This window comes from Scyliorhinus canicula, chromosome 10, assembly GCF_902713615.1.
Source record: "Scyliorhinus canicula chromosome 10, sScyCan1.1, whole genome shotgun sequence".
Taxonomy (NCBI): Eukaryota; Metazoa; Chordata; class Chondrichthyes; order Carcharhiniformes; family Scyliorhinidae; genus Scyliorhinus; species Scyliorhinus canicula.
The window spans coordinates 111,021,004-111,036,236 of record NC_052155.1 but is presented as its reverse complement, the minus strand read 5'-3'; the positions used below and the strand labels follow the sequence as shown (position 1 = coordinate 111,036,236).

At 44.4% G+C, this 15,233-nt stretch overlaps 1 protein-coding gene across 14 annotated transcripts in view; it reads right to left on the bottom strand.

The window, feature by feature from the left end:
- The window catches only part of LOC119972600 (extracellular sulfatase Sulf-1-like), a 690,773-nt gene that overhangs the window by 286,660 nt on the left and 388,880 nt on the right, over positions 1-15,233 (bottom strand). The gene's annotated exons all lie outside the window — the stretch shown is intronic.

Sequence of the window (15,233 nt, the reverse complement as noted above, 5' to 3'; positions counted from 1 at the left end):
CAGATACGAAGACCAGTAAAAAGCAGCATATAAGAGCTACTAAAAGGGATTATGAAAGGAAACTTGCAAGAGACATCAAAATCATTATGAAGAAAGTTAATAGTTATAGAATGCAAAAGTGGGTGGTCAAGTGCAATAGAGGCCAACTAAAAGATGAAAATGGAGATATTGTCATTGATAATGAAGAAATGGCAGACATGTTGAACAAATACTTGCCTCAATATTTACTTTGAAAAGGAGGATAACTTGCCAGAAGTCCAGAAAAAATTAATAGCCGAAAGAGGACAGGGTCTTAATATAATTAACATAAGTACAGCATCAGTAACTAGAAAGTTAATTGAACTAAAGAGTTACAAATCCCCAGCACCTGATGGTTTCCATCCATGGGTGACAAAGGAGGTAGGGGAGCACATTGTAGATGCTCCAACTATAATCTTTCAGAGTTCCCTAGATTCAGGAGTGGTCTCTCTGGATGGGAAAACTGCACATCTCACTTCATTTTTATGATGGGTGAGAGGGGGAAACCAGATAATTGTGGTGGGGAAATTGCTGGAGTCTATCATCAGAGGGTAACTGAAAACCTCACAAAACTTTGGTTGATCAAGGAGAGCCAGTATGGAGTTGTGAAGAGACGGTCATGCCTGATAAATCTCATTCAATTTCTTGAAGAGGTGACTAACGTAGGGGACAGGGGGTTGTCAATGGATGTCATTTATATGGACTTCCAGAAGGCATTTGATAAAGTCCCACACAAGACTGTTAACTAGGCGGATATCCACAAAGTTGAGGGCTTGGAGTTGACATGGTTAGGAAATTGATTGAGGGGCAGGCGACATGGAGGGCAGGTGAGTGGAGATAATGGGTAATTATTCTAATTGTCAGGAGGTGACTAGTGGTGTACCACAGAGATCTATGTTGGAGCCTCCATTATTCATTAATGACTTGGATGATGCACAGAAAGTCATATATCGAAATTTGCTGATGATACAAAGTTGGGCAGCAATATAGACAGTCTGGATGATAGCATAAAATTGCAAGGAGATTTGATAGACTAGGTGAATGGGCAAAATTGTGGCAGATGGAATTCAATGTAAGCAAGTGTGAAGTTATCCATTATGGACCAAAATAAAGATAGAGCAGAATATTTTCTAAATGGGAAGAGGTTAGGTACCGCGGATGTCCAAAGGGAGTTGGGAGTTCAGGTGCATAGATCTTTAAAAAGCCACGACTGCAGAAAATAATCAAAAAGGCTACTGAAATGCTGGTCTTTGTATTTAGAGGACTGGAGTATAAAGACACGGGGTTTATGCTGAAGCTATACAAAACCCTGGCTAGACCCCACTTGGAGTACTGTGAGCAGATCTGGGCACACAGCTTAGGAAGGATATATTGGCCTTGGAGGGAGTGTATCACAGGTTTACAAAAATTATACTTGGACTACATGGTGTTGCCAATTTGCACCGTAGATGCCAATAATGTTGCTCTTTTTAACTGGATACTAATATGACAGTTATTAATGATGATATTGCTTTTCAGAGTCACCAGGTATCAAATAATACCACCACAAGGTTTAACCGGATATCGATCAAAGACCCAACAACCAGTTAGTTAGTTCAAGTTCAATGATAGTTTATTAACACACAAGAATTACTTTGACATGCAACATAAAACACTACAAGCTAAATTACACCTAGCACTACAATAACCTGCACTTAACTTCAAGCACACGGCTTTATGCAGAGGAGCAAGGACTTTGTTCAGATCTTGCGTGGCTGGGTCTGGAGAAGTGACTTAGTTTCTGCTGGGCTCATCCGTCTGGAAGCGATTGTTGGTCTTGAACTTGCTTCTGGTCGTGGTGCTGCAATTGGTGTCAGGTTTATGCCGTGCCAAGAGAGTGCCGGTGTGCCCGGGCCAAAAGAGACCAAACACGTGGCAGTGTCTCTTTTTATCCTTTGGGGGTTTTGCGCTCTTTTGGGCAGTCCTTAGCTTTCGACCCAATAACTCGGCCGGCTTCAATTACTGCCTTCGATTTTAGTCAATAAAGGGGTGGGTGCCTTGATGGCTGGGCGTGTCCTGAGCGGTAATTGACCTCGGCTATTTGGGCTTCCTGGGTGAAGGGAGTGGTGCTGATGAGTCTGTATCTGTATCTGATACCCGAGTACAAGTCTTTTGTTCTGTGGAAATGGGCCATTAGAATACAAATCGGCTGGGAATTTTGACAGTGTCTGGTTATCTAGTGGCAAATATACACTTCAGCTCTGAGTTCGTCTGGATCCTGCATTGGCCATATTTCCCGTGATTCTTTCAAGTGGCCCTGTTTTCCTTTGTAAGTGGCCATCCCAGATGGCTACAAGGGGTTAAGTTACGAGGCGAGATCACTCAAATTAGACCTGTTTTCGTTAGAATTTAGAAGGTTAAAGGGTGACCTGATGGAAGTATTCAAGATATTGACAGGGAAAGACAGGGTAGATGAAGATAAATCAGTAAGTTGAAGATTCTAAAAATAGGGGGAGGGGTAGTCTAAAAATCAGGGCTGGACCGTTCGAGGTGGCAGAGGTTTGGAATTCTCTCCCAAAAATAGCAGTTGAATGAAGAACAGTTGTTAATATTAAATCTGAGATAGATAGACTTTGGGCAGCACAGTAGCACAAATGGATAGCACTGTGGCTTCACAGCGCCAGGGTCCCAGGTTCGATTCCCCGCTTGGTCACTGTCTGTGCGGAGCCTGCACGTTCTCCCCATGTCTGTATGGGTTTCCCCCGGGTGCTCCGGTTTCCTCCCACAGTCCAAAGACGTGCAGGTTAGGTGGATTGGCCATGATAAATTGCCCATAGTGATCAAATAAAAAGGTTAATTGGGGCTATTGGGTGGAAGTGAGGGCTTGAGTGGGTCGGTGCAGACTCAATGTGCTGAATGGCCTCCTTCTGCACTGTATGTATGTTCTCTAGGCAATGATATTGAAGGGTATGGGCCACAGGTGAGCCATGACCTTATTAAATGGCAGGACAGACTCGAGGGGCTGAATGGCTTGTTCCTGTTCCTACTTTCCTAAACCAAGAAGAACAGCTTAATCATCAGATACAAATAAATCAGCTCTTAATTGAGTGACAGATTGGAAGGCAACAGTTGTCTTGTTATGCTCTTGGCGTAGCATAAGCTGCTTCCTTGATGTTCACTCTGACAAAGGAAGGTTCAGACGTGGAGATAACTTCAATACGTTTATTAAACTATTAACAATTCTCCTACTCAGATTCGCCTCTACTGTTAATCCTTCTACAGCTACTCAGACTGACAAACCAGTCTGCTACAATCCACGTGGTGGGTGTGATGTTGAATCAACCCTGTGTCTGTACTCACTGAGTGTCTCCACTGGAAAGAGGAAGATATAGGCGGAGGAGAAAGCGGATTCATTAAATAAGGAACTGCTCAGGTCCAAACAGAAGATTGGTTGATGCAGAAGACAAAAGGAGTAAATTGGAAAATTAAGTTGAAGGAGTTATGTCGGAGCGAACGAGACAAAGCAACAATTCAGGTGAGAACAAAATTGTTGAATTGGTCACACTAATAGAAATGCATAAGAACTAACGTGATAACATGGACGATGGAAAAGATACCAAATAGAAATGCAAGAAAGTGAAGGAACTTTATCACATGACGTAAGTACCAGAAACAGAGCAACATGACCATTCCTTCACATGTGACAGACCGCATTTGTGAATGAGCTGTCAAGACATAAGACTGTGCTGTATTGTGATGATGATACCAGTATGCATTGTAAAGTAAGATGCTTGACAGAAAAATAATCATATAAAGGTTTGGAGAGTGACACCATATGCATGGTAAAGTATGTAGTCCTTGGTCAGTGCAGAGTCTAGAACAGGACTTGGAAAGCAGCAAGCCTGTATGAAAGAGTCCCATGCAAGATTTTATTTCAACTTTGCCTATTTGAAGCCTACTAGTAGAAGTGTTATGTTAAACGTAGGCCTCAAGATCTCATCATTGAACAGTCACTACATCGATTTGAAAATGTCTAACTTGTGTGTATAATGTTTATTTAGAATGTGGGTTTGAGTAAATCAATTTAGAAGATTGTATAAAAGGTTCAAGGGGGAGGAATGTAGGGCTGATTCTCCATTTCTGAGACCAAGTGCCAGAGCCAACGGAGAATCCGTGGTGTTTTACGACGGAGCAATTGGCATGAAACCCTCACCGATTCTGGTAGCGGTGAGGGGCTAGCACTGGCGCTACGTGAAACACCCACGGAATAAGTGGAAAACGGCCCAAGAATTGGCAGGTCCCAGGCCGCACAAGCACAGTGCTGACAAGCTGCAGCATTTTATGGACTCATTGCCGGTAACGGCGGCCCAAGTAAAGGCTTGGACACAGGCGGACTCACTGCTGACCAGGGTCTGCCACATTGTGCTGGACAGGGCCGAACACGTGCCCTCCCGGAGGACCTGCCGGCTTTTATCACAAAGGTGGAGGAATCGTAGTGGACGGCATCCTCCTGTGGGGTTCCCAGGTGGTCATCCCCGAACGCAGCCAGGGGATCACTTTACAGGAACCTCCACAGCAGACATCCAGGTGTCGCCAAAATGAAGATGATGGCCTGGGGCTATGTGTGATGGACCTGCATCGACACGGCGATCGAGAACGTGGAGCAACAGTGTACCCATTGCCAGGAGCACCAGAAGCTCCCAGCGGCAACTCCACTTCACCATGACTGGCTGGGCTGGCCTGGCCATGGTCCCGCCTCCATGTGGATTTCGCGGGCGCTTTCCAGGGGCAAACCTACCTACTGATAGTGGACGCACACTATAAATCGTCAGATGTTTACAGAATGATGACAACCAGGCCGCATACCACCACCGAACGCGTCCTGCAGACCTTGTGTCGGACAACAGAACTGCGTTCACAAGTTCGGAGTTTGCGGATTTTATGAAGCAGAATGGAGTTCGTCATGTCCGCAAAGCGTCCTATCACCTGTCCTCAAATGGGTTATCAGAACATGCCATATAGACTTTCAAAGTGGGGGTGAGGAAACAGACTGCGGGCTCACCAGAAACCCGCCTCGCCCGCTTTCTTTCCCATGATAGGACCACGCCAAGTGCTACTGCCGGGGTGACGCCAGTGGAGCTTTTGATGGGTCATCGCTTGTGCACTAGGTTGAGCCTCGTTTCGCCAGGCATCGGGGATAAGGTCAATGATCAGCAAGAATTGACTGGAGCGCAGCGAGCCAGGCCCATGAGAGAATTTGCCAGTGGCAACTCCGTTCGTGTCTGGAATTTTACTGCTGGACTATTATGGATTCAGGAAACAGTCGTTCTATACACCAGGCTGGTCTCGTATACGGTGCGGGTACAAGGGAAGGACTCAAATTGGCATATCTCTGAAGCCGAGTGGAACAGATACCCGAGGACCGACCATGGATCCCGAGACCGGCGGTGTCCCTCCCTCCGGAGCAGTTGCCAGTGGTACCCAGTAAGGCAGCTGGGCCCGGTGACTTGGAAATGCGAGAGGTCAACCAGTCCGACCCGGAGTCAGACATGGAGTGTTTGCCAACGGACATCGACGCAAGTCCAGGGTTGACCGCCACGAAACAGGCAACAGAGCCTACCGGGCGATCAACCAGGAAGTGTCGGTTCCCGGAGTGGCGGGTGCCGGACAATCAGCCTTCAGCAAAGGATTTCTCCCTTTCCATCAACATGGACGACGTTTCGTACTGGTGGGGGGGGGGGGGGCTGTTATATAACCCTAGAGGAGGCACAGGGATCTGCAATATCAGTGTCCCAGCGGTCTGACCTGAATGTGATCTATCCAGATAGAGGGGCAGGGCTACCCCCTCTGTTTAAAGGACTGCTGGCATATAAATAGCCCAGAGGGCCGGGGTCGGGAAACCCTTTGCGCAGTAGGAAATATGAGAGGTCAACCAGTCCGACCCGCAGTCAGACATGCAAGAGGTCAACCACACCTGTTTCAAAAAATCGTTTTGAAACAGACATCGCTTCCGAGTGGTCGCTTGCTTGAGACTCTGCAATGTCCCATCGCAAATGAGGGCAGCACGGTGACACAGTGGTTAGCACTACCGCCTCACTTCGTCAGCGTGCCAGGTTCAAATCTGGCCTTGGGTGCATGTCTGTGTGGAGTTTGCACTTTCTCCTCCTGCCGCTCCGGGTCCTCTGGTTTCCTCCCATACTCCGAAGATGTACGGGTTGAGTGGATTGGCCCTGCTAAATAGCCCCTTAGTGCCCAAAGACATGCAGGTTAGGTAGGGCAACAGGGATAGGGCACGGGAGTGGGGTACAGTCGGGTGCTCTATCGGAGGGTCGGTGCAGACTCGATGGGCCAAATAGCCACCTTCTGCACTATAGGAGTTCTAAATGCGATATGATGTCGAGACCCTCAGCCGTGGTCATCAGAGTCTGGGCCACGCCTTGGGCTTAATCACTCATGCCTCAGATGTCGAAACACTTGCAGTGTTGGTTTCGGTGCCACATATTGCCAGCACCATCTCTTGCGCCTGAAGCCTTTGGGACTCCTGCAAATGGCCTTGCAGTCGGCGGAATGTCGTTGACACCGCTTCCTGAATGTCGCGGTTCTGACCTATCATCTCTAGCAGCTCAGGGAGTACCTTGTCCAGAGGCTCGGCATCCGGCTGGTGGCCAGCTGTGTCCTGGGATCCAGCAGACCTCTCGACTGTCGACTCCATTTGAAGTTTCTGCCTTCACCTGATGTGCATCGGCAGCCGAGTGGTGCTCACCAGATAGTGATCCTCACTTCTCTCGTGCAGGCAAACCTTTGTTTTGGCAACTGCTCACTGCTAGGCCACCCCTGCGATCTCCAGGGCCCTTTCCTCATAAGGGTGAGGTCTTACAACTCAGGGATGACCCCACAGTTCCCTCTGGAAATGACAAGTCATTTTTCAGGAGAATCGGCCCTAGATGCCCAATGTTTTCGCTCTGTGATTCAAAGCAGGAAGTGAGCAGAATACAGGATTGAAATAATCCTTCCTATTCTGTGGCACTGAATGTTGCTGCTTCAACGTACAGGCTTTATTCATTGGTCCAGTACCAGTACTGCATGCAGTTCCCACTCAATGAAAATGACATTGGTGCTCCAACATGTAGGATTATGCCACTGCTGATGAAAACTATATTTTCGTAAAAGACAAGTTATAAAAGAGATATTGTTGTACCCTTTGGGATTAGCAAGAGAACAGCGTAGTTAGTCCTCCGTGGTGCATGTACAAAGGGCAGTACTCTAATTGATATTTCCCCAAATTGAATATCATGGAGTGTAAAAACAAGCGAGGCATGAATAAGATGTTGCAGGACAGTTTTGGAATTGAAGGACAGGCAGTATCTAATTAAACAATGCAGTGATAGCGGGGGGGAAAATTGCATATGCATAAGTCTTGCTCCTCTTTCTTTGGGCGTAATGATTTCCGTTCTGAACAAACTTCAAAGTCACTCTTTACATGCTATCATCGAATTAGCCACTTTTTGCAGCCATCTGTCATTGTAGTGGAAAAAGATTCACGACACAAAATAAACTCCGGATTAATGCAAGTACGACAATTTGTTCTTGAACATTCTTTACTTTTAGCATTTTTTGTTCTTTGGAACGTTCCGTTCGTTACATGTTTCACAATATTTTTTATGATCTATCAGCTGGAAGAACACACAGCTCAGGACATGATCCAGCATTTATGTTTATGGGGCCTTGAATTAACCCTATTTTAGTTCGCCAAAACAAATTGTTAGAGTAAGAAACGTGTACGATGTAACTGCGAAATCCTATTCTCTGACAGGTGGTCTCAGGCGGCATGGTGGCACAGTGGGTAGCACTGTTGCTTCACAGCTCCAGGGTCCCAGGTTCAATTCCCGGCATGGGTCACTGTCTGTGTGGAGTCTGCACGTTCTCCCTGTGTCTGCGTGGGTTTCCTCCGGGCTCTCCAGTTTCCTCCCACAAATCCCTAAAGACGTGCTGTTTGGTGAATTGGATATCCCTCTGTGTACCTGAGCAGGCGCCAGAATGTGGCGACTCGGGGCTTTACACAGTAATTTCATTGCAGTGTAAATGTAAGCCTATTTGTGACAATAAAGATTATTATTATTAAAGATATTAAGTCAGTTATGTAGATAGATCCATAACCAGAAACACAGGCAACTAGGCATATAGGTAGATATCATTCCAACATAGTCAATCAGACAAGTGGACAGTTGTATGAGCAGGTAGGCAATTTGTAAGTGGACCGATAACGCGTCTCTGTTACTCAGACAAAAATCCAGTCAAACATGAAGTAATACAGGTGAATACGCATTTGAAGTTTAAAAAATAATAATCTACATTTGTTTGCTTTTGCATTAAATGAGCAAACACTGACAAGGAATTTGCCTTGCAGCTACAGACACCTGTCAAAAGGAACAACCGTTTATTTTAATTTTAAGGTTGTATCCCCAATCAGGTCATGGAAGAAGCAGCCGCTATAGACAAAGCAGAATTACACTTAAGTGAACGTCTGTTTTCTATTTTTCCTCCAGCCCACATTAAACTGAAATACGGTTATCCATGGATGCCTGAATTTGTTGTGGGAAGGAGCAAGACTGCCTGTAATCTTGAAAGGGACATGACCTTTAAATTAGAGCTACGCCATTCAGGGATGATGTCAACAAGCACTTCATCACAAAGAAAGGTAGTGCAAATCTGGAACTCTCTTTCCAAAAGGCTGTCGAGGTTAGGTCAATTGAAAATGTCAGAACTTCAGATTGATAGATTTTGTTAGGGTAAGGGTGTTAGAGAATATGGAACATAAGTTGGTAAACAGAATTGAGATACAGATTGGTTCATGTAATGACTGAATAATGTAATAGGCTCCAGGGGCTGAAATGTTCATTCCTATTCCTATGTTACTTACTCTTAATTACTCAAGAATAAGCTGTGCCAATTTTCCAACTGATGATCTTCAACTAATTAAATCATTTTGAGCCTGATTTTAATTCTTTGTATATGAATGTATTTTGAATAGGTTACAATTGGGCCCATGTAATGTCTTTATGAACACTAATTTTATTTTAGGCTAACATTTTAGGAAACATAATGTTTATAAATCATTTGCATTTCAATGTGGAACCAAATAAGTTTACAATTTAAAAGGAGGCCACCTTAAACAACCTATTAATATCCTCAGTTTTCATCAACCTATTACCCCAGAATTTTGCACAGCAAGGATGGGCCTAGAGTCAGTCCTCCTCAGTCAAAAAGTGCTTGCTCGACTTATTCCCAAACTCATACAGTTCCGCTTCGCAAATTTAGGCTTCTCTCAGCCAGCTGTGCCAGTAATGAATCAAGAGCCACCTTAACTACATTAACCTCCTTCAACAACTGCCTGCTGGGGGACCCTTCTCTGCTTCTCCTCCACTTGGGCAGCACGATAGCATAGTGGTTAGCACAATTGCTTCACAGCTCCAGGGTCCCAGGTTCGATTCCCCACTGGGTCACTGTCTGTGCGGAGTCTGCACGTTCTCCCCGTGTGTGCGTGGGTTTCCTCCCACAGTCCAAAGACGTGCAGGTTGGGTGGATTGGCCATGCTAAAATTGCCCTTAATGTCCAAAATTGCCCTTAGTGTTGGGTTGGGTTATGGGGATGGGGTGGGGGTGAGGGCTTGGGTGGGGTGCTCTTTCCAAGAGCCGGTGCAGACTCGATGGGCCAAATGGCTTCCTTCTGCACTGTAAATTATATCTTCTATCTATTTGGCTTTGTATCTAAACAGCTCTTTGCCAGAGCACCCAAAACTAATCTGACTGTTTACTCTCTCCCTAAAGTCCATTACTTTCTCATTCATATTCTGGTTATTACTTTAATAAAACTGTCACATTTTAGCACAAAGAAATAAATTGTTAATTGGCTTTTCTCGTTTTAGAGCAGCTCTCCCCGGCATGTTTTTGGTCAACCAGTCTTTGTTTGAGAGGAGAACAGCCAGGAATCTTTCACCATCTTTATCACAACAACATCAGGGTATGTTTCCCCTGTGTGTATAGATGAAGAATGATTCTTTTACTCAATCCTAATTATAAACCAAAGATGTGGCGTAGTTTAAATAAATCAAATTCCTTAATCGTACATACCAAAGGAAACATACTGCATTATGCACAAATGCTGAAATAATGAGATTCAGCAAGCCTTTTCACGTATTTCAAAACAAATAAATGTTAGCCACACTATCTATGAAGATGGTGCCATCTCACAATTTTTATATAGCACAATTAGGAAAATTGTTCATGCAGTTTCTAATGCACTGAATGTCATGCATATCCGCACATTTGTCTCTCTTTTTCAAGTGTACACATGCTTCTTTTGTATGTGTTTATTTATTAGTTTCTGCCTCTTAGGAACCATTATTTGTCCATTATTTGAGTTTTGTTCTTACTTTGACCTTTTTTCTACATTTGGGTCTTGTTTCCTCTTCCACCCCTCCCCCACGCCCAGTCTCTTTTGACCATCTCCGTTTAAAATCTTACTGGTAAACATTTTAACTCAGAAACCAGAATTATACACATAACAGTACAGATATATCACTGCCCAGACTTGCACATTAAAAAAATGACTGCAAGTAGGCTGATATATAAAACTACAAGTCTCAGAGATGAATCCTGGAACTCTTCATTTACAGAGGCTGCATCGTCAGGCAGTGAAAATTCCCTTTGCCAATATAAATCAACGTAAAAGTTGTTCTATAATATTTGCCAGAACCAGAGGCAGGGTCATGAAAGTCCAACATAAACTATATTTTGCATGATATACAATTGGTTTGTATTTCTGTACACGATAACAATTTCTAGATCAGTGTTTTTCAAACTTTTTTTCCCAGGACCCACTTTTATCAACCAACCGACCTTCGCCACCCATGCCAGCTGACCTTTTCACTTATCTTTAATGCAATAGGTGAGCCTGCTTGGTCATCACGATCTCACTCCTATCAGGTTCACAGGAGGAGAGGGCTATGCGTCTATCAGGTGCAGAGCTCAGCAGGTTCCTTTGTGCTGTCTTAATCTTTGTGAGGATGGAAACCCCAACCTCGCACATGCAGGTCGTTGTGAAGGGCAATAGCAACAAAATGCTTGTTTTACTCAGCACAGGATACTGCTCAGAGGTGCAGCTCCAGAATGCTGACAGTTTTATCGACTTGTGAGGTGTATTTAATGTGCTTTTTAGGTGAGGCGCAGAAGTTCAGTCTCTTCATTCAAAGTCAGCTGTAAGTTAATAATTGACTCTGGGGTCTCAAACTCAAAAGGATTTTTCACCCACCGATTCGCTTTCAAAATCTGAAACTTCTCCTTTGGAAAGAAGCAACAAAAACTGTTGGTCAGTGCAGCCAGATGTGACTGAATAAGCCTTGCCAGTCTATTGACAATTCCCCTATTAACACTGTGGGCATGATCGAATGGGCACACTGCACCTGAAAGGCAGCACGCCACGGCGCAATGTGGCCAATAGATGCCAGAAGGCCCCTATCTAACCCGTGTGTCATTCGATAGCATTGTGTCTCTCGGTGTTGCGAGTGCCGGGAAACACAAGACTAAACACACTCACTATGTGACTTTCTTCCCATGTAGTTAAATCGCACCCTGTTTTCTTTGACGTGTCTTAGCAGTGTGGGGAACATGTCGTAGTTTTGGTTTTGTACTCGCACTTGCCAAACTTTCAATGACTTTTGGAAAGAATCTATTTATTCACAAGGCCGAAAGCAATCATCATCCTTCCCTTGCAATTTGCGGTTCAGTTCATTTAGAATTGAAAAGGAATAGTTAGCATCCAACTCTCATTTACCAGTACTTCCCTGCATATAACACACAAAGCCACACCTTAATAAATCATCTATACACTGCATTGTTCCTGATTTCAGTTTCTTCCTAATGAAATGTTCATCAGAGAATCTGAAGCTCTGTATTATCTCTTGATTAATAAAGGGATCAGGGGTTATGGGGAGAAGGCAGGAGAATGGAGATGAGAAAATATCAGCCATGTTTGAATGGCGGAGCAGACTCGATGGGCCGAGTGGACTAATTCTGCTCCTATATCCTTTGGCCTTATGGTATATAGCTCACACTAGCACTGCTTTGTCCTGCTGTGGACTCTCCTTAGCAGCTCACACTAGCACTGCTTTTTCCTGCTGGGAACTTTCCTGAGCAGCTCACACTAGCAGTGCTTTGTCCTGCTGTGGACTCTCCTGTGCAGCTCACACTAGCACTGCTTTATCCTGCTGGGAACTTTCCTGTGCAGCTCACACTAGCACTGCTTTATCCTGCTGGGAACTTTCCTGAGCAGCTCACACTAGCACTGCTTTTTCCTGCTGGGAACTTTCCTGAGCAGCTCACACTAGCACTGCTTTGTCATGCCGGGAACTTTCCTGAGCAGCTCACACTAGCACTGCTTTGACCTGCCATGGATTCCTGAGCAGCTCACACTAGCACTGCTTTGACCTGCCATGGATTCCTGAGCAGCCCTCTCCAGCAGATTCAATTGTGAGATCCTGGTCTGTTTCTGTCTCTGGCACTCTCTTCCTTATAACAAATCAATCACTCTTGTTATCTTACTTCCTTGCAGTTAGATTTTGCATCGTGTGGCGTCAGTGTACAGGCCGTGAGTGTGACCTGCTCTCTTCTGCCACTTCTGGTGGAAAGACTGCATCATTCGCATTTAAAAGCCGGTCGTGGCCTTTGGACACTTCTCCCTCGACCAGGGAAAGCCACAACCGATCATTGCACAACACTCCTGACACCTACCCATTGTTTGAAAAACCCTGAACTAGATTACACTGAAGCATATATACTTCGGGACATCCTGATGTTGTGAAATGCACTATATAAATGCAAGTTCTTCCCCTCTTTCATTAAAATTAAGTAAGAGCTTGTTTCTCAGCTGAATTATTTCAATATCTGTTGAATTCTCCATTTGGAAGTCTCTATTGTAACATTTAGATCATCTCAACAATCATTGTAATAAAGCATCATCACATGACAAGAAACAGTCATGCTCTTAGTTCAGTGTTTACTATCTTACAAAGATATTGATTACTTCACAGATATTATATCAGTGTTTCTGTTCAAAATCCAAAATATTGACCACTGAATCATCACATCAACTTTAAAATAGTTAAAAGAACAATATGGGAACAACTTTTGAAAAGTGTAAAATAGCTATGCCAATAACAAGCCAAGACTTTTGTTCAGAATCACAGAATAATACAGCACAGAGGATGCCCGTCGGTCCATCGAGTCTCCACCGATGCATGAAAAACACCAAACCTTCCTACCTAATCCTATTTGCCAGCACTTGGTCCATAGCCTTGAATGTTATGACATGCCAACTGCGCATCCAGGTAATTTTCAAAGGATGTGAGGTAATCCGCCTCTGCCACCCTCTCAGGCAGTGCATTCCAGACCGTCACCACCCTCTGGGTAAAAAAGCTTTTCCTCAAATCCCCCCCTAAACCTCCTGCCCCTCACCTTGAACTTGTGTCCCCTTGTAACTGACCTTTCAACTTCAGCTGCTCCCTATCCACCCTGTCCATGCTCATCATAATTTTGTACACCTTGATCAGGTCACCACTCAATCTCCTCTGCTCCAGCAAAAACTACCCAAGTCTATCCAACCTCTCTTCATAACTTAAATGTTCAGATTTGCTTTTCTTAAACTATGAGTTAACTTACAAATTATTTGTCAGATGATATAAACAAAGCCCAAACCTTAACCCTAGTATGATGTTTTATGCATCATTGAGTTAGATTAATGGTTCATAAGAATTGTTGTGGTGCAAGTTCAAATTCTGATTCAATCTGATTTGATACTTGTAATAAATATTATTTTAAATAGTTATTATGGTGGAATTTTAATCTGATCTCTCAGCTACAAGGCCAAATTTGAAGGAGGCACTGAAAGCTGGGAGATGAACTCCATTACCCGAGCATACAACAACTATTTGTTTACTTTACTATCCAGTAATTAGCTGCAAAGGCTAAAAAAAACAACTTGTTGCACCATGAAGCAGCTTAAACTGAGAAGCTGGGAGCGGAGTGGAGTAGTATTGTGATCTGTGATTAGACTGTGGCCAGATTTTCACCACAGTGGAGAGCCTCTCTGTTGTGGTGAGAATCCCAGACTGTTCTAAAAGTCCCAACCCCGGCCACGCATTTTCCTTCTTTGTGGGGACAAGACTGGAGTCAGGCCCCGGTTCACACATGAATTGCGGCGGCAGCTTACCATTTAAATCATTAGCTGCCTCCACAGATTTCTGATAGTTGAACCCTATCTGGGTGAATTCCAAAGTGCGCATAGCATGCCAGGTAAGAGGGGGTCAGAGCTTGGTGAATTTGTGGGCGAGCCAGGATACCCCATTAGAGATAATGTTTTAGATAGAGTCCTGGGACACTTGGGAAAGGCAAACCACTGTTTGGAATTGTTGGAATTAAACATGATTGTGCACTCTTTATGCACAAACGCACTAGAGCTGTCCACCTGTCAAGGAACTATCCAGCTGTCAATAAATAGTCAAGCTATCAATGAACTGTACAGCTGCTCAGGAAGTGTCCAAGATACTAGATGAGTTGGCATTGAGTGGTTAAGGGCACGTAGGGGCATGGGTTGGCATAGGGGGAATTTAGCACCATGGGGGTGGGTAGAGGGGTATGAGGTGGTATAAAGTGACATGGATAGAGCATATGGAATATGGGGTGGGATGGGAGAGTCTGTTTTTTCTGTTTTATTATTTAGTTAAACAATGCTGGTGCACAGAGGCAGGCATGAGCCCAGCCCACCTCCATACCAGCTCTGGGGTTGCACACCTAGAATCCAATTTCATCGCATGTTCACCCCAACCTTAAATCCGAGCTGCGGGTGGACATTTTTAAGGGCCATGTTTGCCAAGCCAGGAAACCTCCCAACCCCCACATTTTTGTCCCTGTAAGTCGGAGCTGAATGGTAGGAAAAAAAATCACAAAGTGACCTTGCAGATCAAGAAGTCATATGGGTCAGGGAGCCACGTAAACTAGTAATCTTTTAAATTAATTTGACTAATCAACAATAAAGGAAAAACAGATCAATGAATTAGTCTGAACTGTTTTTTAAATTTTTCCAATTAAGGGGCAATTTAACATGGCCGATCCACCAATCCTGCACATCTTTGGGTTGTGGGGGTGAGACTCACGCAGACAAGGGAGAATGTGCAAACTCCA